Source organism: Tauraco erythrolophus, chromosome 7 (genome assembly GCF_009769465.1).
Source record: "Tauraco erythrolophus isolate bTauEry1 chromosome 7, bTauEry1.pri, whole genome shotgun sequence".
In the NCBI taxonomy this organism is placed as follows: Eukaryota; Metazoa; Chordata; class Aves; order Musophagiformes; family Musophagidae; genus Tauraco; species Tauraco erythrolophus.
The window spans coordinates 46,761,909-46,788,118 of NC_141471.1; positions in this window are offsets into that span (position 1 = coordinate 46,761,909).

Genomic DNA, 26,210 nt, shown 5'->3' on the forward strand with positions numbered 1-26,210 from the left:
CTATGCGGTGTTCTGGGTCTAAACACACAAAGATGATGCATTGATTCTCACAGAAATTAAGCACTGGGGCATAAAACACGCAGGAGGGAGGGACAGCGATGTTATTTCCTCAGGGAAGAAACACATACCTTTGGGACAACAGGTACCCTTGAGGGAAGGTCAGAGCAAAGCAACTAAAGTGTCAGGGAAGTGACTTTGCCTTTTAATAAAACACAGTTTACTAAATGCAAGGCAAGTGGGTACAAAGTCACATTTCCTTAACTCCTTCAAGCCCAAAAGGCAGCATTCCCCCTCCCGTAAGAGCATCAAGAAGAGAGGCCTTGAAAGGGATGGAGACGAGGGGGCTTTACCCAAAGCTTTTTCCCCAGTGCTTTCCCACACTCAGCCCCGCACTCATCTCTCCCGCAGAGGCAAAGGCTGTGCCCCACAACCCGCATGGGGGTCTCTGTCACTCCCTTCAGATCAGGTTGCTTACAGCATGTCAGTCACCTGCAAACCTCTTGTGAGCAACAAACAGGCATGATCCGTGGAGGGGGGAAATTCACCATTTCAGCAAGGAGAAAAAAAAACCACTACTATCACAGGTTTTATTTTATTTTAAAGGGGATAGGTGTTTGGCACGTTTGCAGCAGTCCTCAGGGAGACGAATGAATGGGTTGTCCAAGGACAAGGTGGAAAAGGGTGTACGATAGGGATATCTATCACGTGCACATTTATAAGATACGTGTGGTTTATAGCATAATTAATCAGTAGTTGTCTCCTATTCTGTACGCAAACACAGCCCTCCTGTCTTTCCAGGCACATTCAATAAATAACTAATTTATATCCTTCTGCGATCCAAATAATCTTCTCCCTGATGGAAGACTCTGGGAGAAGTAATTCAAACTCCCACACATGGAAACTCAACAAGGGTACTGGAAGTGCCATCCCTGTGCATCCGTGGTACCTTTGTGCTGAATCCCTGCAGACTGAGAAGCATTCAGCAGCCGCTCTGCCACATGTACAAAACCACACAGAAATATATGTACAATTGTGTATATCTGACTTGAGCAAAAGAGAAAGATGGGGAAAATTATATCCTCCGAGAATCACTCCTGCTCTTCAGCTCTCACCACCAACGCTCCATCTTTTTGTACCCAGTTCTGACTCTGAAAAGCATGAAGCCAGGAGTCACAATCCAGAGAAGAGGCTCCTCGTTTTGAGGTCAGTCAATCAGAAATTGGGAGACACAGAAACATACATTTATGAAAAGTAAATACAATACATAAATTTGAGGATTTTCCCCCTGCAAATAATCTCACTTGCGTCATATACAGGAAAAAAAAAAACACAACACAACAAAACCCAAAAAAACATTCAGCTTGATGTAGGTCTCCTCTTTGTAATTATAACTTGTCACAATTTTCACCATTTCTTACTCTATATTTACTACTCTGTTTTGCTGCTATACAGAGTTTCCTCTATTGCAATCAGCGTGGGTGTCTGGAGTGTGAGCTGTAAGATTTCTGCTCCTCCCCTCACATCAACACACTGGAGGTTATCATAAGCAGCTACAGTAAGGATCTTGGTTAGAGATCTGCAAGATCTCACACAAAAACATAAAAGAGTCACTAGAAGGAAAATTTTTTTTCCCCTGAACAGAAAGTTCAAGGAACACATACATATGATTTAATAGGAAAAAATTAAAAATCGTGCAAATTATTTGTGGGTTTGTAAGCCCTATGTAAGAAAGACACAACGTAGTGAAGCATCCACAGAAACAATGTTCTTTAAAATTTAATTAGAGAATTCACTGGACTTGGAAAAAGCAGAGTATGCATCATACAAAAGTGCTACACCTACCTAAAGAAATAGGGAAAAAAATAATCCTCACATTTTGAACATATCCTTTCCCTCAACATGTAAATAAAAGGTAAAAAGGAGATAATTTAAAAAGAAAAAGATCTATATATTTATATGTATTTCTATATACTGGTCTATGTCAACCCATAATTGATCCTGCTTTGCAGACAATCACTTAAAAAAGGTTACCTTTTCAAAAAATTAAGACTGCTTAGGCAAAATTACAATGATACATTTCAAGAAGAGGCCGAATCTCAGCTTGTCGTATAAAGCAGCCCTATATTAACTTCTATTTTGTTCCCTTCGCATGGATGCCTCACAAAGCATTTCCATTTTACACAAGGGCGCACCCAAAGTTCAGATAAAAAGGAATCCTGCAATTGTTCTTCTTTATTGAGAAGGTCTTAAACACACACATCAAGAAAGGATAGACATCCAGAGTTCTTTAAGGAGCATTAAGGAGGAGCAATGCCTACAGCTTATGTATTTTTGTGTGTATTTTATCTGCAAAATACCAGCACACAGGCATTCCTCAAAGAACCTATGTAAATTTTATCAGGGGATCATCTCTAATCCCTACAACGTTTCATCTCTGGCTTCAGCAACTAATGAGTTAAAGATGATAAATACCATTAACAAAGGAAAGAGGATCTTTCCTTTGTTTCCAAAGAATGCGGAAGCCTGACTTCTAGTAACATATTTTTATATTCATTCCGCGAAGTTCCCTAAGTGGACAATTTTGCTTTTAGCTTTGATTGTTATTCTAACTCAAAAAAAATGTTTTGAGCGTCCAGAGAACAATCATAGTATAAAAGTCATTAAAATTACTGTTTCCTATTACTGATCGTATCTCTGTGTGTGTTTTCCCCTTGTGGGAAAATAAGGGAAAAGCGTACGCTAAGGACACTCAATGCCACAAAATCTACATAGCCTTTCTTCGTCTCAGAGAAACTCTTACCAGGGCAAAGAATAATTTTTTATCATCTAAATCATAATCAGTCATTAAAACACCAAATATTATGCATCTGAGCTGCATTTTGGATGTAAAATTTGCCACTGATAATCCAAAAGGGGCCCTAATATGCGACTGATGCCACAAACAAAAACACAGTTTCAGGTTTGTTTTAACAAACAATAGGTAAACCACAAAACATACAGCTCGGTCCCACAATCTCTCCGTATGCTGGTTAATGTTTAAGTCCTCGATTAATTCTGAAGGGATTATTTTACAGAGCCAGACAAATGGAATCATTAAGCACTAACAGCAGTTGTAGCTTCACACATTAATTTCATAAAAAAGGGCTGAATGATACAAATACTATATAAATTCAAAACAGAGTTTACCAAACAGATTCTAAGTTATCAAAATATCAACAAAAGACATTGACTCAAGTATACAATTAAAAACACACCATATTTTATTGTTCTTTTGAACCTGTCAGTTACGAGCCATATTGACCTCTTCTCTAATGAGAGGGGCAAATGTTCTGTATTATTCAGCAAACAAAATTGCCAGAAGTAAGACAGGAAGTTTTCTCCAAGAAAAATGGCTCTATTAAAAGGTTATTTGCAAATGTACTTATTTTAAAGTTACACATATTTAATTACTTAATTTAGATGTTTTGTAAAATCTATGCATTTATATTTGGAGTCTCACAGATACTGATGTTACACTAGAATTCTATCAGGACACTATTAGAGAAAGGAAACATTTGAGGAACAAACATGATCAATATTTATACTTTTAAAACATGCCAGGTAGACAAATTCACACCCCAATTTAATACAAGTCTGGCAGCAATCACACAGCACTGTTTTGAAACGCCTGGTATATCAGTGTGCATTCACAAGGACAGGCGAGCCAGTACACAGTGTCTCATTAGATAGAAAGAAGACACAGTGCAGTACCCCTGCAGTACAGCAAGGGTTTTTAAGCATGTGATAAGTCAGAGGCAAATTTTATTTTAAGTTTTCAATGAATTTAGGGAAAAGTAAGGTCCATCAACACTATTCAGAAGGCTGCCTGCTGAAATTCCATAGACTGGCTTAAGTAGCACTTAGAAAAAAAACCAAACTGCTCATGCCCCTGTTGTTTCCTTGTACCTGATATATCTTTACCTTTCCGAAAAGACAGATGCAACCCGATTCTCAGCTGAGGGTATTACTGTAGGATATACAGCAGAAATTATACTTCCCTATATAATACAGTATTCCTCACACTGAGAGATAAATAATGGTGATTTGCATACATAGTAATGGAAGACTAAAACAGGCGGAAAAATAACTGTTCGGTCTGTTCCTTTCCAAGAAGTTAAATTCCCTTTCTGCACATTGGTAAACTTTTAACCATAATATGCAGCTGGTGTAACCAGCTGAAACAGATACGGAGCCGATACCAGGGTTTTTTCCCTCCTCACATCTGTGACAAACTAGGAAAAGCACATACCTCTACATTTAAACATGTACAACAAGATTATAGTGCAATACAAGTGCACACAAGGACAGACATCCATGCCTTATATTTCAGGACAACCCTAAACCTTATGATGCGAACATGCTGATACGGTACCGATTATAGAGATTTTTTGCCATACACTATGACAACTAATATTTTATCACTATTTTTGCAGAGTAATCTGCAGTTAAAAAAAACAGCATAAAATGAAATATTTTAAGTCCTTCTGGTATACCCCACCCTCCCCGAGTTAAACACAGACAGCTATAGAAAGAACATGCAGCGCTATCTATTCAGAGGCAGCACCGTGAATGTATTCAATTCAAATCAAGAAGCATAATCTTGGAAAAGGGGATATGGCAACTACGTTTCCCACCGGGGGCTAGACCTCACCTCAAGCAATAAGCTACATGCATTTGCAAGCTGAAATATTTCTTGCTTCCCATGCAAAAAAAAAAAAAAAAAGTCTGCCGGTGAAGGAAACTCTTACCTCATTTTTTTTTAAGGCAGGAAAGAAAAAAAAAAAAGGCAGCAAGAGAGCCCAGCTCCACCACCTTGAACAGAAAACGCATCTGAGAAGATCGCGCTGAGAGCGAGCGAGCCGGCAGCCTGCGCCGAGGCAGGGGCGACTCCGCTTGCGCCCCTTTTTCCGGCAGCAGGCACGACAATGCGCGAACACCCCCTCCACATCGCAGCAGGCAACTGTAGCCAGGAGACAGAGGTGCTTAAATTAGAAAACCGCTGCCAGAGGAAATAAACGGGAACCACAGCGACCCCCTCGACCCCAGCAGCTATCAAATCCGGGAAGATATAGTGCACATCTGTTTTACGAGGCCCCCAGGGAGCTCCAACTCCAGCTACTTACCCTGTCTGCATTATTAATAGATGTTAATGGCTCCATTATAACGAAAAGAAGCCTCTTCCTCTTTATCATATGGAAATTCCAAGTTTAAAAAAAAGGCAAAAAAAAACCCTACACACGGTGAGGCAGCAGCTTCTTGGTCCCGCGAACTGCAGAACTGCACCCCCCGCCTCCCACCTTCCCCAGCCATCCTCAACACACTAATTTGGTCGCCAAAATCAATTCAAGGCAGTAAACAACTGCAATAAAGCAAATAGGCAGACAAAGACTTCCCGCTATAAGGCAACTCCTGAATACACAATTTTCTTTTTAATGAGGTTCTGAAAAATTTCAGCTAGTGCATATATATGTATATTTTAATGCAAATGACACAGCGTAAAGAACAGACTAAACCTACACCATTCCGGTGTTTCTCGCCTATCTAAATTCATGGTTTTACTTCTTCAGCAGAAGTTATCTGTCACCTCAAAAAGTATTATTTAGACTGACTCGATGACAAAGCATCCTCTGTCAAGCCTTTGATTTAGTTGATGAATAAAGGAATGTGATCCTAAAGTATCCCTAGGCTGTGTTTTTGTTAATGCATGGATTTCCTCCGGGTCCATTCATCCTCAAGGTAGGTGTACTGCAGTCATGCACCAGTGTCAAAAGACCTTCCACAAAAGATATTGACCTATTTTAATCTGATCCATGTATAAACGCAATGGAGCTACCACTGGGAATAAAACGAACCAAAGATGTATTTTTAACCCCTTTATAGCACCGTACACAGGAGGAACAAATGCGCATCAACAACACACGTAGCCGCAAAGACTGTACAAGAACGTAGTTTGCTTTAACTGAATCCCTTCCACTGATGTTAAGAGTCATGTGAAATGCTACCGCTTACTTAAAGAACCAGGAATATCTTCTCTACAGTTTAGTAACGCTATCAAATAATTTTGACCAGCTTTTTAAAATAAATAAATAGAGCAATCAATCAAGAAATGCCGAAATGGTAGGCTTCGCCTAGTCAGCTTCCACTCCGCTACACAAGATACCGATTTTAACTCAAATATAAAAAAATATTGCAACGTCTCAAACTGCAAAGAGAAAAAGCTATCCTTAAGGTCGGCAATACCCCAGCATTAATTGCACGACGAAATTTTTGCATGGGGCGGGGGGGGACGCGAACGTGTCAAGAATCACCTTCTCGTGCTGCAGATGCATGCTGCAGCTGTTTGCTGGCTTTCCACAAATGAATGAAAAGTGCCGCTAATTCTTCCAAGACAAATGTAACCGATTGGCTTTGTTGCTCGCTTGCCTCTGCGGCTTTTGAGACCACGCAAGTACGCTGCAGACGCGAAATCACAGGGTCTGGCTGTATTAACTGAATTACAGACAGCGTTGATGTGATCATCTTCATCTCTCTCTCGCGCTCTCTAATTATTTATCCAGATCAAGCCTGACTGCTGGAAAATTAGCTCTCTACAGGAGGTAACCGAGCTGAAAGGTTCTTTTTACCAAGAAATGATGGGCTGGCCTCTAGCAGTACATACGCCAGCGTGCAGTTGTAAGGAAATGTCACAAGATGTAAATTTGCAAGTAGATTTCTCTTCCTCCCAGAAAAAGATATAAGACATTTTTAGAAGATACGAAAATATATTTATACAGACACACAAAATAAGTAACTGTCCAAATTCCTGACCCTGAAATGTAAAAGAATTTACTTAAAATGGGAAGAGAGAAGATTTGGTCATATTCTCTTTTCGTTGCTTTATACATTCATTCCCGCTTGCTTGTCTACAAACAAGTTCATGATATTTCACTTGCGCAAGGATTTCTCTTCTTGCCAGCAACTGCAATGAGACCAAGTTTTAGTGCCGATGCTTAGGGGTAAAAAAAAGACACCAACATTTTAGTCACTTAATCAAATCAACTTAGAGCAGAATGAACAAAGCATTAAAAAAGAGGATAATAGCTTTTTTAAGCTCAAGATACTGGTTTAGCCTGTAGCAATCTAAAACAACTGTGAATGTATTTTTTTCCTTTTTTATTCTCTCCAAAAAGGTGTTATTAAACCTGCCAGACAAACAAGGGTAGTTTAAAAGGAATAGCTTTGAAATGATTTTCCAATTAGCAAGACTGTCATTATGAGTCAATTTGCTGTACTGCATGTGTATATAGATATGCACATTTTTAATACATGTTAATGCACGCTTTGGTCCAATTCTAGTTGCATGTAGGCCAGTATAAATTTTAGTACTCTAGAGAGCTTTAACTTACTATTTGAAGTATTAGACACACAAAACATTGACATTAAAACAACGCAGCTGTATGAAACACAAACACACTGAATTTGATACCAACCAGCTTTGGAACTCGATTGTTTAAAAAATAAAAAAACCCAAACACAAATAAAAGCAGCAGATTCTAAGCTGAATCTCTTCACTTGCTACATTCGCAGCAGTTTCAGTACATCAAGCCTTCTCCAATCTTTTAATTGCGTTGGGGGTTATGCATGCCAGAGATGGGTGAGAATAGTTGTCAACCCACCTGACTGCAGAACAAAGAGCATTTTTTCTTCCAGTATTTGTTACTGGTGCTTGAGCCACACCCTGTCGTCCTTACAGAACATGCTCTTTCTCACATTTTCCTACTCACACAGACAGCTGTTTTCTTCCCAATAATAAAATATCAGCAATTCTATAGAATTACTACATTAGGTTTCCCCTTTTATTGAATCCCCCGTGGGTTTATTTTTAAGCGAGGCAGAAGGGCTGCGGGTGCAGCTGCGTTTCCCGCAGCGTGGGGAATCCCCAAGCTGGGATGCCTTGGTGCCCCACAGCTCAGCTCCCCTTGTCCCCCTTGGGGATCTGCATCTCTTGGGATGCTGCCAGCGGACAAGGGGCTTCACCCTGCTTGCTCGGTTGCAGGAGAGGGCACAGCCTCCGGAGCCTGGTTTTAGACTGCACTGATCAATCCTGCGATGCGAGGGCAAACAAGAAAAAAAAAATAAAATAGACAAACGTGAAAACAAGAGGGGAAGTCAAGGGTCTGGTTCATCTTCCCACCAGACCCAGACATCTCCCCTTGGGTCAAAAAGCTCCATGCAGCATTAACCCCCAATGCCCATTTGCCAAACCATGTGCTCCCCATCTCATCCCCTCAAATCCTCCGACAGCTCAGAGTTTGTGAGGTTAAAGCCCTGTCGGTCTGGGCGAGAACCATGGAAAGATGGTTCCCTCACTGCTCTGCACCAAGGCCCTTCTGCCTTTCGTTTCTCACCTACACTCCCCGTCAGTGCTGTGGATCACACGCAGCGCCTGGCCACTCCAGAAACACACACAAGAACAGAAACCCTTGTAGGTTTGCTATGCGACACCCAGAAACATACTCTGCTTTTTGCAGATTTGTATAAATGAGGCATATTCCTGACTCGATCTATTTATAACATAACAAGCAACGTAAAGCAAGATGCAGACTGCAAGAACTGGTACCTGCAAAGTAACCCACGTCCCTTTTCCTGCCTGTCAGAAACATCTCCTACATCACCTCGATTTCTATTCCCAAAAGTCTGGAGGTAATCAAACACCACAGCTTCCAACACCGCCCTCGCCATCATTTTTATGAGGTTGTAGCAACAACTTGGCTGCATTTTTCGTAGCTCCATAACAGCAGGTAAGCCGTCGGCATCCTTACAGCCAACACGGCAGCCCTTCCCCTCTGCCTTTCCTGCAGCACCAAAGTTACACCTTCTGACCTAATGGAAGTAGCAGCAATGGTGTTTTTCCCTCAAGTTTCAGGACAGGCAAAGTTAAGGAATGGCTTGACTTAGCCTGGGTTATTTTTGCAAGCAGGAGTAGAGGGTTTACCTGGCCTTTTCTGTTTCCCTGATAGAGCACATCCCTCTAATGTGCCTTTCAATCCCAGCCCAACAGGGCAAAACAGTCCAAGAACCAGCAACGCTCTGGCCTCTGTGAGGTCTGATACACGGCTTTTCTTGTTTGTTTTTTAAAAAAGAGCTTTTGTTCATCTGTTCTTTGGTGTTTCATATCTTATCATCCACCAGCCACGCACCACCGAAGGGAAACCACAGTGCTCTTGGGTTATGGCTAGATTCTGCATCAAACAGCACAAAGAAACTGTTGCCACCAACCTTCAGGATGCAAAAAAATAAAACCCTTTAACTTTGAATCACATGATTCTCAAATAACCAGTAAAGCCAGCTTTGAAAAAAAATAATCTGTATATCCCAGAACACATTAGACTACCAACTGCTGAATGTTCTCGTTACTATTTTGAAATGAGGTGTGGGTGGAGATACCTACTGAAGCTTTCTGCTGCTGCCACTGCTGCTCATCGGGTATATGATTTCAGAAACCCCTACTCTGAAGGAGCCTAAACTTGCATCCGCACCTCTTCTAGGACACATCAAAGACAGGAGTTCTTGCACCATCTGTTATTCACAGCACTGTTGCAGTTACACTAGCTTGTGACAGCACCCAGATCTGCTGCAGGCAGAGCAACTGCCCAGGAAGAACAAGGTGAGCAGTGAGAAGTCATCAAGACAGGGATGTCAGAGAAACACGTGAGCAGTGGATTATGTGATGCTGATCTGACTGGGCAGGAGCTGACAGTCAATAGGAAAAAAAAAACAAAACACACTTTCCACGAGACAACAGATTAGTGGCTTTTAAGGCACCTTGGTGGCAAAGGCAGGGCACTATGGGAGGAAGGACTCCCAGCCCAACTCCGCAGGCTTGCTCCACTGCAAGTCACCATACCTTTCAGCCGAGCCTTGCAAGGATGTAATGCACGATGGACATACGTGGCACAAAGTCAGCAGCTGCTCTCCTGCAACTGCTGACGGTGGCCAGAGGTCCTGCAGGCAGCACTGAGGCAGTACAGGTACCAGACAGCAGCAGAGGCTTTCCCGATGCACCTGCCCGTTTAACACACTACACCCTGCCAGACCCCCCTTAGCACTCTGGTTCCTGATGGAAGAGTTTGCTAAACTTGCGTGAAGCTTCCAACCTGTTTTCCCAACACTGTTGGACTGTCTTTTAAACTGATCAACCCTACCCACGGTTTCGACAAGTGGGCTTTATAGAGTCACTTTAATGCTGCTGAAAACATATGTGAAGGAAAACCAGGAGGTCTCCAGAGCACTGACATTGCATGAATAGATAACAAGCCCTAAAATAAAAAAGCAAGACAGGGCACCGCAGCTCTCGGTATAAACAGGTATGTGAATACTCAACATCTTTCTAAGAGATGCTAACGGTGAGCCTGCAGTTTATCCACTGTGAGGTGACTCTTTCAGTGTAGCAGTTATACTTGCTGAAACCAAAAGGAGAAAACCAGCAGATTTTAATGGGAGTAGAATTGAGATAGCAAGTACCAGGACTCATTAGTTTTCAGATTGCAAATGTACTGTTAATCCCATTACCATTTAACCTTTGCACCCCTCAAACAGGCTGTTTGTTGTCCAGCTGGACACCAGCCTCCTGGCACACGGATGGCAGAAGCATGCCCCAGGTCCCCTGCCCCTGGTGTGCTCACAAGCCCCAGCCAGTCCCTAGCAACATTCAGGTGACCCACTCGTTCCCTTTTCTAACATACATTGCATCTTCCTTCCCAGAAAACTCTACTCCTTCCAGGGAAAGCCGATGGGAGGTGAATCAATCCTGCTGTTCTTTCCGAATACAAGCCCTTTGTTTGGGGTTGGGTTTTTTTGTTCTTGTTTGTTTTTTTAAATTATTTTTTTTTTAAAAAATAATCCCTATCTCTAATTGTGCCAGGCACACTTATTTATACCACTTTCTGTTCTTCATGCAAATTTCAACTTCTGTGCAAGTGTAAAATTGTTGCTGTTGGTCTTTGGGGGTCTTTCCCTCCCTCCCCTCCCTCCCTCCCAACCTTTTTCTTCCTTTGAAATCACTTTCCTACTTAAAAAAGCCTGCCAACCCTGCAAGCTGTTTCTTGACCATACCCAATCCTCCTGTCGCTTTGTCAGGAGCGCTGGACTGTCTTTACAGTCAGAGACAGTGATGATAAATGACAGCCTCCATAATCCAGCAAGTGATGCTGTCCAGGGGCGAAAGCCACAGGCAGATGCAGAGCCTTCCCACTGAGCATACTGCGGAGGGAAGAGGGCACATCACTCACAGCAGTAAATCCCATCCACGCTGCGGTTGCTCAGCTCCAAGCAGTGTCAAAGCCCCCTTTGCAGGCTACAGAGCACACAGCACTTCTCAGTCTTCTCTGGCCAGCAGACATCGCTTTCACTTAAAACACAAAACAAGGAAAAAAAATCCAAGCCTCCCTTTCCCCAAAAGAAGGCTGCATGCAACCCTGTACACTCCCCATTTCAGCAGCTCTGATATTGACGGCCAGATGGATAATGCATTCAAACGCTCTGGGGATCAACCCTGTTATCCAGGAAAGCTGTCCCTGTGTTTTGGAGGAGCCCACAGTGAGCAAGTTTTGAGAAGCAGAGATTCAAACCAAACTTCCCACCTCACCCCTACAAAGGGGGTTATGAGGCAGGAACATCAGCCAGGAGCACGCTGCACTTCTTCCCAAAGGATGTCAAACGTCTTTGCAAATATTAGACCCCACGCATGCTTCCAAGAAGTCGATAAATGCCATTTCCACCACCTCACCCAGTTCCTCACTGGAAAAGCAATGCTGGAGGAAAGCTTATCTGTGTGTCCAAGGTCAGGCTTTGCATCTGTGACAGATCCCTGCACATCCAGCCTTCAATCCCAGAGTTAGTCACCAAGCAGTGCCCCTAACTTTTAGAGAGGAAGTTTTGAAAGAAAATTTTCTGTTTGTTTAGGTTTTTTTTTGTTTTACAGTCTAGCTAGAGAACCACCGGAAGATGTGATGAGGCTATACTTCTGGAATCAGCTACAATATCATCCTCCCCTTTGGCAGTGAGGTTTGCCCTGCCAGCACCAGCTCCAACCTCTTCAGGCTGTGCCCATCCTCAATGATTTTCATGATCTGTAACATACCAGGATTGAGGCAGGGGGAAAGCAGGGCATAGCTCACACTAGAAGTGCCTGTGTTTCATTGAGTTTTCTGTCTTGTCCTTCCTTAGCTTACTTGATCCTGGTGATTAGTCAACAGCGGATATTTAAGATACAGCCACCAGCATCTTCACCGATGCAACACCCATCATAGCATGCCACTGGTTTCCAGTAAACCTGCCAGTCCTCAAGGGTGACTTGCAACTAGAGCTAGTTCTGAAGCCCTAGTACCTGCCCTGGCTCAGCAAGGCTGCCGATTGCCTCTGAGCAGCTGTGCGATGCATGCAGCATGAGTCACTAACTGCTAGACAGAGATTTTTTTTCTTCTTTCTTTAGTTTAGAGTAACCTCATTCTGGTAAGTTACCCAACTCGGAATTGGAAAGCAAGCGGTAAGAGACTCTCTTACCTGATGCCTTTTGCAGACCCTCCTCCCAGCCACTGGTCTCTGGGAAGGACACTGTGCAAGGGGAAGGGGACGTGCAGCCGCTACATGACTGCCCGTGTGGCACGCCTCCGCTCAACTGCGGTCAACAGCACCCTTCCCCCTGGCTGCAGCAACGCCAGTGATTTTTGTCTCAACCTCGCGAACGTTTGTTTTAAGAGGTTTGATGAGTCAAGCAGCTCAGGATGAAAGGCCAGAGCGTGCCAGCAAGCTGAGTGAAAACACTGAGCTTGTGCTAATAGAGCTGTTCAAGGATGCAAGAAGTGGAAGGCGCTTCTCGAGGCAAAGGGCTCTCAGCTTGGCTAATGGCACCGTGAACCAGCCCCGATGAAGGGTTTAGGGCAGAGCTCTTGCTGCTGTAAGCACAGCCAAGACAACTGGAGACATCCATTTTCCTTCCATATGCTCTGAAACTGCCTGTGGCATCATTACCTTGATAGTTAATCAAAATAATAACTTAAGTCTTTTCTTTCAGTTGCAGTCTATATTTAGACTAGATCCGTCTCCAAAAAAACCACCCAAATTTAAGCTCACACTTCAGTAAAACCTTAAAATAATCTATTTCTTCTCTATGAGCCTGCAAGACAAAACCTGGTCTTCACTAGAACAAAGAGCAGTCAAAATCTCAGCCAGATCTCTCCATCACTAGGTAGGGTCTGCAGCTCCCAGCAGCAGGATGCGGAGACAGTGTGACCCATCAGAACACCAAGGAACTTGGGTCCAGCTTTGTACCTTCCTGCATCAGCCTCAAAGACTTGCCTCCCTTCATGTGCTGCCTCTTAATAGGCGAGATGGAGAAATCAAATCTATTCAGCAGGGAAAGCAGTCTTTCCCAATGAGAAAAAAACACGAAACATTTTTCTCATCTGTCTTCCTTGTTCACGTTTTCCCCCTCTTATGCTTTAAGAAAGATTAAATTCCAAATTTACGCAAAAAATAACAGCATATTGCTGAATTACTAAGGATCACATTCAGTACAGAGGATGAACAGCACAAGTCCACAAGAGCAATTGCTACTTTACATCAGCTAAAGGGGTCATCTTTTATTTTTTATCTTGAAACTGATGTTTTTGCTCTTTAAGTACACGAATATTAAAATGGAATCAGGTCCTTCAGCTGAAATAAAACAACAAAGTGCAGGAAGTGTCTTGGCTTGTTAGAAAGACTGAGCTTCTTCCAAAACACCACTAATTTTTATTGATTTATATGCAGGACAAGCAGTTAAAAAGAAAAAAGAACAGACTCTCAGCTATTTTTCCACACAGTATGACCCGCTGGGCAAACAAAACCGTATTCATTATTTACCTTGGGGCAGGACCCAGAGTCCTTAACCAGGTTAAGGACTCTATTGTGTTAATCTTTACATTAGTCCAATGTAACATGCACCATATTTAAACAAAATAATGTCAATCCCTCTTTAGTAAAGGGGCTGGGGGAGGGGGGAACAACACAACACCAACCCCCTCCTCCCTACACACACATTGCGGTATAATCTGCCACCTTCTGCAAACGCTGCCATTTGTCTTTTCTTTAGATGCATTGCAGGAATATTTCCATATAAGTCCTATTATAATAAAAACGACAGTGTGACAAACAGCTTTGCAAATAGGTCTGCTGCTCCAACAAAGCACAGACACAACATACTGATTTGCAGAAATACCCCATATAATTCACAAGTGCTACTAGTTGATTTGAAATCCAGTAAATTTAGGTGGTTGCTTTATCTGCTCCATCATGATACCTACTTCCTTATACAGAGCTGAAGTAGAGCATGTGCTCTACTCCTGCAATCGTTCCCCCAATCCCTTCCTTCTCCTCCTCTCCAATTTACACTGATTACAGGTTTCAGTCTTAGAGATTCCCTTTTAAGTTCTATTTAAAATGCTGATTTTTACTTGTTTCCTTTTCATCTAGATCAATACTGCACAGATGATAAATATGTACCGTTTACCATTTATACTTTCCATCTTAGCATTGAATACCCTACAGTAAGCTTAAGAAAAATCAGTTCCTGGATAGCACTTACATTCCCCCTCTTTAGCCTATTCTCTATTTTATCTATAATACAATATATAAGCCTAAGCATGTTCTGTTAACGCAGACATCCATTGTAACATTCAGCTATTAAGCACAGCAGAAAGGAACTGCATCTCAAATGCTCACTGCTCATTTTAAAGTTTGTCTAATTTAATGACGATACTTCATCGTATACATTATTCTTTGCAAAACAGTGCCCCAGTGTTAAGTCATTTCCACATCAGTTTTCTATTCAGTCTTCACCGAGAGATGAGAAGCCACCATTTTCTTTTCGATACATGCAAATTAAATTGTTTGTCTCTACAGAAAGTGTAAACCACAGAGAACTCTGCATTTCAGTGGTGATACTGTCACCTAGCATTAAAAAAAAGCATAATTTGTAAACGAACCTCCTCAATCGTGTTCAAAGGAAGTAATTAAGCATTTAATGGTCTAACAAACCAGCACTAATATTAGTTTTATTATTTCCAAGGTGCCTCACAACCATGTAAAATTCCCCTCACACTGATGATCTTCTGCATCAGAACAATCAGACTTCTGTGCAACACAATTTCCAGTAGATTCAGGCTGACTAGAGTCTTGCATAAGCTATACAATTTATACTGTTTCAAATTTAGCAAAACATAAATAGCTGCTTACATGTATTTGGGATTATTAGACTTGATTTTACATTTTAGACCCTTAAAAAATAACAGCATCTTGCAAGTATCCTGCTTACTAAATGCTACAAATTTTTTAATAATCATGCAGTATTTTCAGTGTTTAAAAAGCTCAAATTCATTTTTCTAGCAAGAGCATTTAAGAATGCCTTATCTCATTAAAATAAGGTTTTTAAACAATGCCTACATTTAACTTACATAATGCACTAGGTTTTCTGTAATTATCTAGTAATTCCAACTATTCCGTAATACAGGAGACTTAAAGCACAGCTTAGGAACAGCAAGATTTGTATTTTCCAGCAACCCTGTGAAACTCTGGTGAAGTTAATTCATTGCACTGACAAGAAAAGAAACCTTAAAAACAGCCAGGCAAAGTAGTTTAGCAGCTGTATACAGGGCTTTTCTTCTGCTGGAGGCTTTAATAATTTCAACAGGCACTATTTCACAAACAATTTTTCAAACTCTGTATAACCATGCTGCGATAGGAACCTGAGCAGCAAGAGTCATGGCTCTCCAGTAAGGCAGGGAAATCCCAACGTACCGGGTGGCGACTAAAAGATACATTCATTAACTTTGTTTTCTCGTCTTTAAAAAGGTCAAGCCGGATGCTGATTGCCAGACAATCACTTTGTTTCAGACATTTTTATTAGACAAAAGGCTTACAGTTACCACTGCATTGTGCCCCACCCAGCTGGCTGAGAATTGTCGTGTTCTCACTCCATTAGGCTGTGGGGCTGTATTACAATTTTCTAATTAAGCATCCCCTCTAGTATATATGCGTCTACCTTAAAAAAAAACACAAAACAAAAACGAACACACTCTTTTCTTTCCCTCCCCTCCCAGATAATCTTTTGGAAGGTCAGACACGAGAAGGAAAACCCCATGAATGAAACAATGAAGGAACAGGATAGTACTGACCTTTTCCTGTAATAACGTCTCGCATCTCTCCCTCCCTTGCTGGTTTCTTTAACTAGGAAACCAATTCTTTAATAACATGGGGAATTACCAGAAGAAAAAAAACACAAACAACAAAACACACAACCCTTCTCCAAAGCACCCACTCCCCTCTAAAACCAAGCAAGCCTGTATCGGTCAATTACTTTTCCTAAAAATATTTTGAGAACAAGGATTTTCCCCACACACATCCTTCATCAACCTCACTCTATCTGCATATGACATATTACATATAATGGTTAAAATAAGATGAAGTAAATCTTGTTTTCTCTCCTCGCACTATGCATATGTATTGACACTACTATACAAATGCAAAACATGAAAAGAACGTTAAAAAACTTCGCAGTTATGAAATCCAAGTCGTAAGATTTTCTATAAACACATGAATTATGTTCTTAATTCATAAGAACAGCAAACAAGTTTCTTGTGAAAGAATGTCACATTTACTTTATCCGTTTACATAACTTATTTGAGGCAGCCATACCTTAACACAAAATACCAAGTACACACCATGAGAAAATACTGAAGACACTGCTAAAGTGCAGAAAATATTTTATGTTTTCCCAACAATTTTAATATCACTTTCTCCTAGGTCTCTCTGTGCACTCAGTTTAATTAAAAAGAACTTGTAGCCCTCGTCTATCTGTTAAAATGCAAGCCTGACTAAGGCTAGTCAACAATAATATTACATCAACAAAAGTCAAAATGCAGCATCATTTAGCCTGATGTATTAAAGGGAAAATAACCAGGTAGGACACGATTTTCATGGGAAGGCCTAATTCCCCCCCTCCCTTTTTTTTCTAAAACTGATCTTTTGAGTGTCTCTGATTTCTCCCCTCCATAGCATCCTTTTAAAACCTGTTTTACATCTCCAGACAGCTATCATGCATATGCAGTACTAAAGAGTCTTCAGAAACGTGGACTTCTTTTCAAGGTAAAACATAGGCATATCAAGAAGAATCATTACTTCTTACACTAAGATTTCCCAGCACGTATTTGACAGAATCCTATTAAACCACAATTACTTAACCTGTGGCGAAACATGGTCAACTCTTCCCTTCTGAACGGACAGTTAATATGTAGATGTTTCATGCTGGTAAGACAGTTTATATCCTTATTACATTAAAAACACTATTTTCACATGAAATAAATTGTATTTGTTACCATACCTTAGTTTTGCTTTGTGGTTTTCATCTATTCACATATTGTTGAGTGGTATTAATGAAATCCTTGGGGTACCTACCTTCTGACATTTCAATGGCTCAAGAAAGGCCATCACATTGCCACAAATTAATCGAAATACATCTCATTCTTTCACAGGGAATAGGTGCTGGTGACACGAGCACTAGAAACACAGACAAATTCTTCCCTAGTTACTTTTTTGGTGCATGAAAAGCAGAGCCTTTCAGATATTACCCATGATGCCTCCCAACCAAAAACATCTGCAATATGCTGCGTTCTTTGTTTGTCGCAATCAACCCGCCTATTTAAAGAGAGGGGAAGAAACCATTAATCTACCAAAATCCACACACACAAAAATCCATAGGAACACCTCTTGTACTTACACGTCGCACTGAGCCGCACGCAGGAAGGTAGCTGTGGCAGTGCCAACCATGTTGAAGACCTGCAAGACCCATGTATTTGCGAAGATGTTATTTGTTGGCTTTGTGACTTTCAACCATAAAACATCCTCTGCTTCCCCAGAGCTACCTACGATTTTGCTAATGATGCTCTAATTTTAAATGCAGTTTCTGAGAGACAGGATAAGGAGAAACGTTCTAGGTATTTTAACCTCTTGATGTTACAGCTGTAATGCAAGATTGTTTACAAAACACCTGGAATGCATGTTCATGAATAACTATTGCCTTCCTGCTAAAGTAGTAAGGGGGGAAAAAAAAGCAAGCTTTTACGCCATGCGTTTCACACCTTCAGAAGACAATAACTCTGCTTGGTTAGGACAAACGGTAGGACACGCAAGGTGAAGTTTGAAATCAAGGTCTCCTCAGACACTCTTTTTCCTCTTCTCCCTCCAAGTAGGTTGCCCCTCTCATCTGATTTTGTGGAATTGGTCTAGTTTGTTAGAAATCAAAAAGAACTCATCCTGCTGCATAAAGTGCATTAACACCTGCGCTACAAGGAGAGCTGGTGCTCTACTGTGGGGAGAGAGGACTTGTTAAAAGGGAGCATCATCACCTACTGCCGTTTTAAACTTTCTTCAGGTTGCAGCAACCTGGATGTCTCAAAACCACTTCAGCAGAAGCAGCACAGCAAAGGCGTTTTCTGGTAGTTCTCCATTAAGGACTGTGCCGAGCCACAACTTGGTCACGGAACCACGAGGGATGCCCAGCTCTTCTCATCCCCAGCTCCCAGCACAGAAGCTTTCTGTTGCCATCCCTCCCTCAGGTTACAGCGAGATGCGCTATATCAGTGTGGGAGCCTGATGGCTCGTTCCCCTTGCGTGGACCCTGGTGAGAGGTGGGTGCTCTGGGGCCATTCTGCAGAGCGGGCAGCGCCCACCTTGCCAGGGGGAACGGGCGGTGCCGCTGTTCTGGAACATTCCTGTGCACGCCAGTGCAGCGCACGGCACCTGCATCCCAAAATCTGCCCGGCAAAGGCATGTTCCTGGAGAGTAGCTGCTCCTCCCAACATACTGACAATTGGAATAGTTTGGGTTTTTTTTTCCCCCCCATATACTGTACCTGCCAACAAAACTCCTATAAAAATTAATTGCGCTTTTGCTTGATCCTCATGAGGTAAATAGTGGCTAGATGCTCGCAGAAGTTTGAAGGCATTTAACTAAAAAAACCCAACAAAACTCACCCAAACCCACACACCCCGACAACCGCGGTATGGCAAAGCCACCGTTCCCTGCAGCTATCCGTAGGGACGCGAGTCTTTTTGCCGTGTGCAGCCGGCCGCGCCGTGCCCGACGCGGGCAGCTCCCTCCGCGCCCGCAGCGCCCGCCGCCGGGCTGAGGCGGGCCACGCGCGCTTCCCGTGGCAGCGCGCGCACCCACGCCCGCCCGCGCGCAGCGGCGCGGGAAGGGCAGGTCGCCGAGACGAGCGCCCGCGCGAGCATCCTCGTCGGGCCGCGGCGGCACGGCAGCCCGGTCCCCGGGAGCTCGGATTTTTTAATTTTTTTTTTTTTAATGCAACTTCCCGTTTCAAGGAGTTCTAGAAACTTTCCGGAAAGAGCCCGGGGCGGGGGCTGCGCCCGCAGGCTGCCGTAGTGCAGGTGCCGCTCCCGCCGCTTGCCCTGCGCCGCCGCCGCGACCCCGGGGCGGGCAGGGCGAAGCCGCTCCGCATCCCTGCGGCGGGGCCGCGCGGACCTCCGGGGGTCCGCAGGGCTCGACCCACGGGCGCGGTGCGCCCTCGCCCCGAAGGCGCGGGCAGCTACCGGCCGCCGCCACCTCAAACTCCGCATCCCCGCCGCCCACGTCCCCAGCCCCCCGAGCCCCGCAACAGGTACGGCCGGGGCAAGCCCCCCAGGCGGCCGCCGCCCCCCGACACCTTCCCGCGGCGGCGGCGCCGCTCCCCCGCCCCCCCACCGGGAGGGGAGGAGGGAGGGGGGCCCAGAGCCCCGCGCACCGCCGCCCGCGCACTCACCCCGTGGTAGCCCCGGTGCGGCGCCGGCTCGACCACCTGCCGGGGCCCGGCGCGGCGACGGCGGCGGCGGCGGCGGCTCGCAGCCTCCCCTGCTGCAGGAGGCAGGCAGGGGCGGGGGCGGCGGGGCCGTATATACCGGGCACCCCCGCCCCCGCGCGCGCTCGCGGGGGGGGTGGGGGTGGGTAGGCGGTGCGCGCGCGCGCTCGCGCGCGCTCGCGCGGCGATGATCAGGTGACGGGGCAGCCCCCTACACTGCGGAGCCGGGCGGCGGCCGCGGGGGGCGGGGGGCAGCGCCGCGCCGCGCCGCGCCGTGCGGTGCGATGGACGGGCGGGGATCTAGAACGCCGCGGGGGGAGGGATGGGGAACGGCTCCGTTGCAGAACGCCGGGTCTGTGATTCCCCCACCCTCCCCTCCCGCGGCATTCGAACGCGTCCACCCCCCGGGCGCGCCCGGCGGTGCCGCTCCGGGGCGGGCAGCTGCCGGCACTCCTGCCCGCCCTCCCGCGGGGGGACCCCGTGCAGCAGCCGCCAGACCTGCGGGCAAGCCTGCCGGCCCGCACCTTCGGAGGTGCCGCCCTCGGGGGGGGCCTGCTCTGCCTCCCCCCGGGGGATCGGTACCGATGCGCCGCAGTGAGTTCCCCGGTGGCCGGAGGTATCCGCGGCTCGGGACTGCGGCGGGCTGGGGGAATAAAAAATGCGGCGACAAGGGCTTTTTGAAGTGGGCAGGTGGGTCCCGCGGGGATATGACCGGCGGCGGCCGGAGGCGCGGCGGGGATCGGGAGGGCCTGGGGAGCGCACCGGGAGAAGCCTCCTCTGCACCCCCCGCACCCGTGCGTTTTGCTTGTGGAGGGCAGATGCCTGCGGTTCACGCCTATAAAGGAATGACTTTAATTAAAAATACTGACCCCGGTGTTATCTCTTTTTAAAAAGCAGAATCACGGGGGCTGCAAAATCCCATTAAAACGGATTGGCAGCCAGCTGTAAGGGTGAGCTGAGCGCTCGTTTTCACAGAGCGGTGCTGGCTGCACCTCTGCATCTGAAGATCGATATTTGGTGCAGGCTCTGAACGGGGAGGGGGGAGGAACCCGCCCTGCCAGGGGCCTTGTCACCTGCTGCTGCCCACACAGGGCTCTGGAGGGGCTGCAGACTTGGCCCCGGCTGCTCCCCATCTTTGAAATCCAGTGCCTGAGATCACTGAGTTACCTAATTCAGGCTCCTGTACCTCCCATCTGGGCAATGCGGTTGCTGCTCTTTAACATAGCACCCCACGACCTTTCTTCAGAGAGTGCATCCTCATGTTCCCCTGCCTATAGCAACACTGATCCCCTGATTTTGGTCAAACCAGAGCTGGGATGAACTTCTGGAGGTACCCCGCTGCATCAGCAGGGCACCGAAGCACACCCCAGGGCTCAGCAAGCGACTGCAGGCTGAGCAACGCACTCACAACCCTCTGCTCCAGTGGGAATTTTTGGTTTAAAACACAAAAAGCCCCCATGACTCTTCAAACTGCACTCCCCCCAAACATAACCCCAAACACCCCATTTGCTCCTGTTTGCCAGACCAGGGAGTAGATGCCCCTGCCCTTCTGGCATTTTGTCCTAGGCTTTTTGGGGGTCTGCTGATGCCGGAGGGGAGGGATCAGGCACTGAGTGAAGCCCCAGCTCTGCTTCAGTGTAAGTGGCCCACACCAAGTGCCACCGGCCTCCTGCTCCTGCCCTGCTCCGCTGGTACTTCTTTGCACAGCTCAGCAGGGCTGGTGGGCAGCCCTCCACCTAGGGCAGGCCCAGCCCAGCCACTGCACTGCCATTTCCAAGTCTCTGCGATTACTGCAGTGTTCTATGTGCTCCCCATCCCTGCACGGTTTGGGTGCTGTGTGGCTCCTCTCTGCAAATGGCATGGGGTTAGGTAATTCTTGTGAAGGAAAGTGTGCTGGTACAGGGCTGCTGTACCAGGTAGGCTCATAGCCCCCTTGGGACTGGGACCCTTTTGGTGGTATAAAGTATGGCCAGACTGATGTGCAATCTTGCCTCAAAAATCCTTAGGTCAAAACATGTTTAATTCCATGGATGTTTTAAATTTTCATGGAAATATTTTCTTGTTTAAGTGCTGCAACTTTACTCATTTGTGTAGCATCTGACACAGAGGGACCAGAGGCGTGTGCTGGCTTGGGCCTTTTCCCGTGATGGAACAGGTACTCTTCACATTATGAATTGCATTAGCATTTTTTCCTCCTGGAAAATTCTTAAAACTTTGTAACCTTGCAACATATTGCCATGTAATCGTAAAGCTGTGTTTTTCCTGCTAGAAATTTCTCATAGGAACTTGTCTCCCTGACATGATCCACTTACTGTTTTTGCCTTGTCAAGCACAGGCTTGTTTTTCAATAAAAATAAAAGCAAAGAGCTAATTCTGAAATCCTTCGTCAGACAAAGCTTGCACTGAAATCAAGGGAAGTCTTGTCTGGGTGTAAAGATTGCAGGTTCAGGATCAAAATCATTATAATAAAACTTGTCAGAGGAGCAACATCTCCCACTTCGAAAATAAACATCTTTGCTCCAGTTAGGTATTTATGTAGCAACAGGAGACTATTGATTTAGGAAAGCTTTCTGGTGCACAGATACTCTAAACCCTTAAGTGCTACTAAGAAGCAGCAAAGCTCAGGAGGACCAGGTTACAAAAGAAGTATCATGCAAACCTCCACTCTCTTTGCTCCTGGCAGTACTTGGGTAAAGCCTCTGGCTCACCTTCACCTGCAACACCCCTTTGCCAGCTCTTCTCCCCGTCCCTTGGCCAGTTGTTCCCAGCCAGGTTGCAGAGCTGGCAGAAGTGTAAACACCTGCCTGTGGTGGGGACATGGGGCTTCGTAGCCTGGCAAAGGCACTGAAGAGCAAGGGCTGCATCCCTGCTTGAGTACGGTATCCCTGTAGCTTCTCCCTAATCCTTAAGGGATTCTTACAAGAGGGACAACAGAAGTTTTGGTAGTTGTACCAAAATAAGAACCAATCTACTAACTCATCAGTAGCACAGATCAATACGGCGGGGAGAGGGAGGAGGGAGAAAGCATACACAAGCAGCCTGAATCAAACAGTGGAATATTTGTCATCTTATTTATATAAATTTCCAGAATTTCTGTAGTCATGTATTCATACTTACGGTAGAAGAATACTTGCAGAGTTTTTTTTGAACAAAAGCTTCCAAGTGGTCACATCACATAGAACAGAAAACTGAAAGTCTTTGAACAGTGCTAGAAAGTGTTTCCAAAGAGTCTGACTCTAATCCCGATAAACAGCAAAGCTGTGAGTAGCAGGAGGAGTTGAATACTTTTGAGTCTTGCAAGTTATGGTGCGTAAAGGAGTACTAGTTGCCTGATAGAGTACATTCCTAGGAATTAGGTTGGTGGCTTCAGTGGGAAAAGAGCTGGGCCAAAAATGTGTTAGAATTATTTTTATGGGAGATGACAAAGCCTTTCCCACTGCTGCTGCCATAGACGTCTCCTTACAAGATGTTGTAATTACAATTAAATGTTTCAATAAGTGCTGGTCACCAGAAACCAGCCTGTTCGACCACTCGCCAGGCGACATTTCTACTCTAACAAGGAATAGATAATTTGAGTCCGTGAGCAAATTTTTGTCCCGGGGACAGCAAGTATGGTATTTCCTCACTAATGCAAACAAATTTTAATGTAAAAGAAACTGAAACAACACATCACTCAGAGAAAATCTAAGTTGCTCAGCCTTTAATCTGTTTAACATAAATAACTGCCATAACTGCGGTGAATAGGGCAGTTGATCAGAGGTCCCAGTATGGAGGCTTGGAAGTCTTGGTATGAAATCTATTCATCTTACATCCCACATTCTGAAAAATGGCAATATCCGTATCTGATGTTCCGAGAAGTGCCGATACGGCATAACTCTGTTTAGTGGCCCGTTTACATAGAGACTAGCTCTCCACTGAAGTGTAAAACACTGTTTTGGCATAGCAGGAGGATACAAAAATAAGTTGTGTACACTGGATCTGTACATCAGTTTTTGATGTCCTTTGCGGGCAGGCAAGTGCGGTGGTTCAGCCATCAGACAACCCTCAGGACGCGTTTGGAGCTGCCTTCTGATTGCCCAGGCACTTCAAGTTCCTCTCCAAAAAGTAGCAGGTGAACTGTGATTTATTCACTGTACACAAGAAGAGGGTAAGTGCTGTGTGACGCCAGTTAGAAGCCAGTAAAACCCATTTACCCACTATAGTATTGAGGACTCCTCCTCTCATCTCCGATCGGAGGAGCTTGACTTGAAAAGCCTTACGAAGAGAAAGAGTGAGCTTGTGGTTGTGTTGGGGCAAGACTTTGTCGATTCGGTTTCAGTTCCTATCCTGAGCTGTGGGTACTGTCACCTTGCTGTCCTGCCAGCCATCAAAGAGGAGAAAATATTGCCTTCTCCTGCCACGTCTATTTAAGTCCTGAACACTTGTGACCACAAACTCAGCATATTTAAAATGGAGCCCTGAGCTTAGCTGAGAGGTTGAGGTGTAACACAAGCTATTTCCCCACCTGGTATCCATGCAGGGCCATGTGCCTGGAGCGAGAGCAGTGCTAAAAGCAGCAGACTGCAGCTCCGATCTTCAGAGGCTCACTAGTTGCTACTACACCTCTGTCCGGAGAGTGGGCTCCGGAGAGGAGGAGACAGCCCCCCGCTTCCCTCCGTCAGCCCCACAGAGGACCTTTTCTGGACCCTGTTGCAGCCGGTGTGAGGCCAGCAACCCTCCATGGGGCAGGACCTAAGAAACCCGGGGAGAGGTACCAATCCACGTGTGACTGCTAATCTGCAGGGTGGCCCAGGGGACGTCCCCTGTCATGTCTCTTGCCCTCCATCAGGGAATGATGGAGCTGGGGCCATTGCCCATGGCAAAAGGTCTGCAAAAATTTATTTATTATTTCTATAGAATTGCTGAGGTGAATTGGCTAAGGTGTTAATACTCATCATTTCCAATGGTGCTGCCCATTCATTTAGCAGTGGAAAAGGACCAGGGAGGGACCATGACTCCCACCACCTGCTTGTAACCTTTCAGTCTTGAAACCTCGACACAGACTGCCTCACCGGCTTTCCCATGCTATACAATGCTTATCGTAAGAAAGAGCCCTTTGTACGCTACCTGCCCTCCAAACTGCAAATCCTTCACTTAAAATGAGAGCAGTGGGCAGCCTGCAGACTAAGGGTGACACGCAGCGGAGTTTTCAGAGTTCCCGATATCGCAAAATGGAGTACAAGCTGGCAATGTTTGCATGTAAATGGAGCTCTGAACAAACGGTTCGGAATTGTTCATAAACAACAGGTTCCAGGAAAGATGTGACTAATGCCATTAGTCATCAGAATCGGACCTTCTGCATCGCCATAGGCATCAGTGGCAAAGTTCCCGTTGACTTCAGCAGGAGCAGGTTATGTTTCTAACAGATTTACTGCCCTTACCTAACATGTCAAAAACGTCAAGGTCCATCAGAAGGCCACGGTATGTGAATTGTTATCGTATTAATAGCAGAAGAAAAGACCGTTTTGGAACACGAGGAAGCTGACATGAGAGCAGTAATAAAAGAGTGCATTAAATGATGATGTCTCTTTTCAAAGGAAATTCACAGGCATCTGGGGCCATTACCTTTCATATCCTGGCAATCAGGAAATTAACCTTTAACCCTTCTCAGTTGACCTCCTCTCCTTTCTCGTTTTCTGTCATTCATTCTTTTTTCCTAATGACTGAAGAAGATAGATACGGTCTATGATTTATGCTTCCAAAGGCTATAGTCTGCCTCCTTCCTATACCTTCCCAAGTGCTGCAATGTCTGTGTTCACTCAACTCTTTCTAGAGTCAAAGCTTCACCCAGATTTACTTCCACCTTGTCCTTTCCAACACCTAAATTGTTTATACCTAATTTATTCCAAATCCTGTGTTATTTAATTCCACCTGATCTAGGTATAAATCTTACTCCCATCTTCTGCTGTCACCTAGAGGTAAGCAAAGCACTGGATGTGTTGGATGCGTTGGATGCCCTCTGCTTCAAGGAGAGGTTGGACCCTTTGGACTTGCATAGGGTGATGCTGCACAGGTGTTAAATAGAAATACACCGTGGCCACGTTGCAAAATTGAAATCAGAAGTAGGAGTTGCCTTTAATGTCTGCACCCGAGGGAGGGGGGTGCGGGAACAACTATTTCATCTCCTGATCCCAGGGACATCTGGCAGATATAGCGTCACATCAGTGGGTCTCAGAAAGAGTGTGACACCACCACTTCTAAGCACAGAAAATGTGACTATAAAGCCAACAATCAATGGTCGCATCTCTTCTCAAGGCTACAA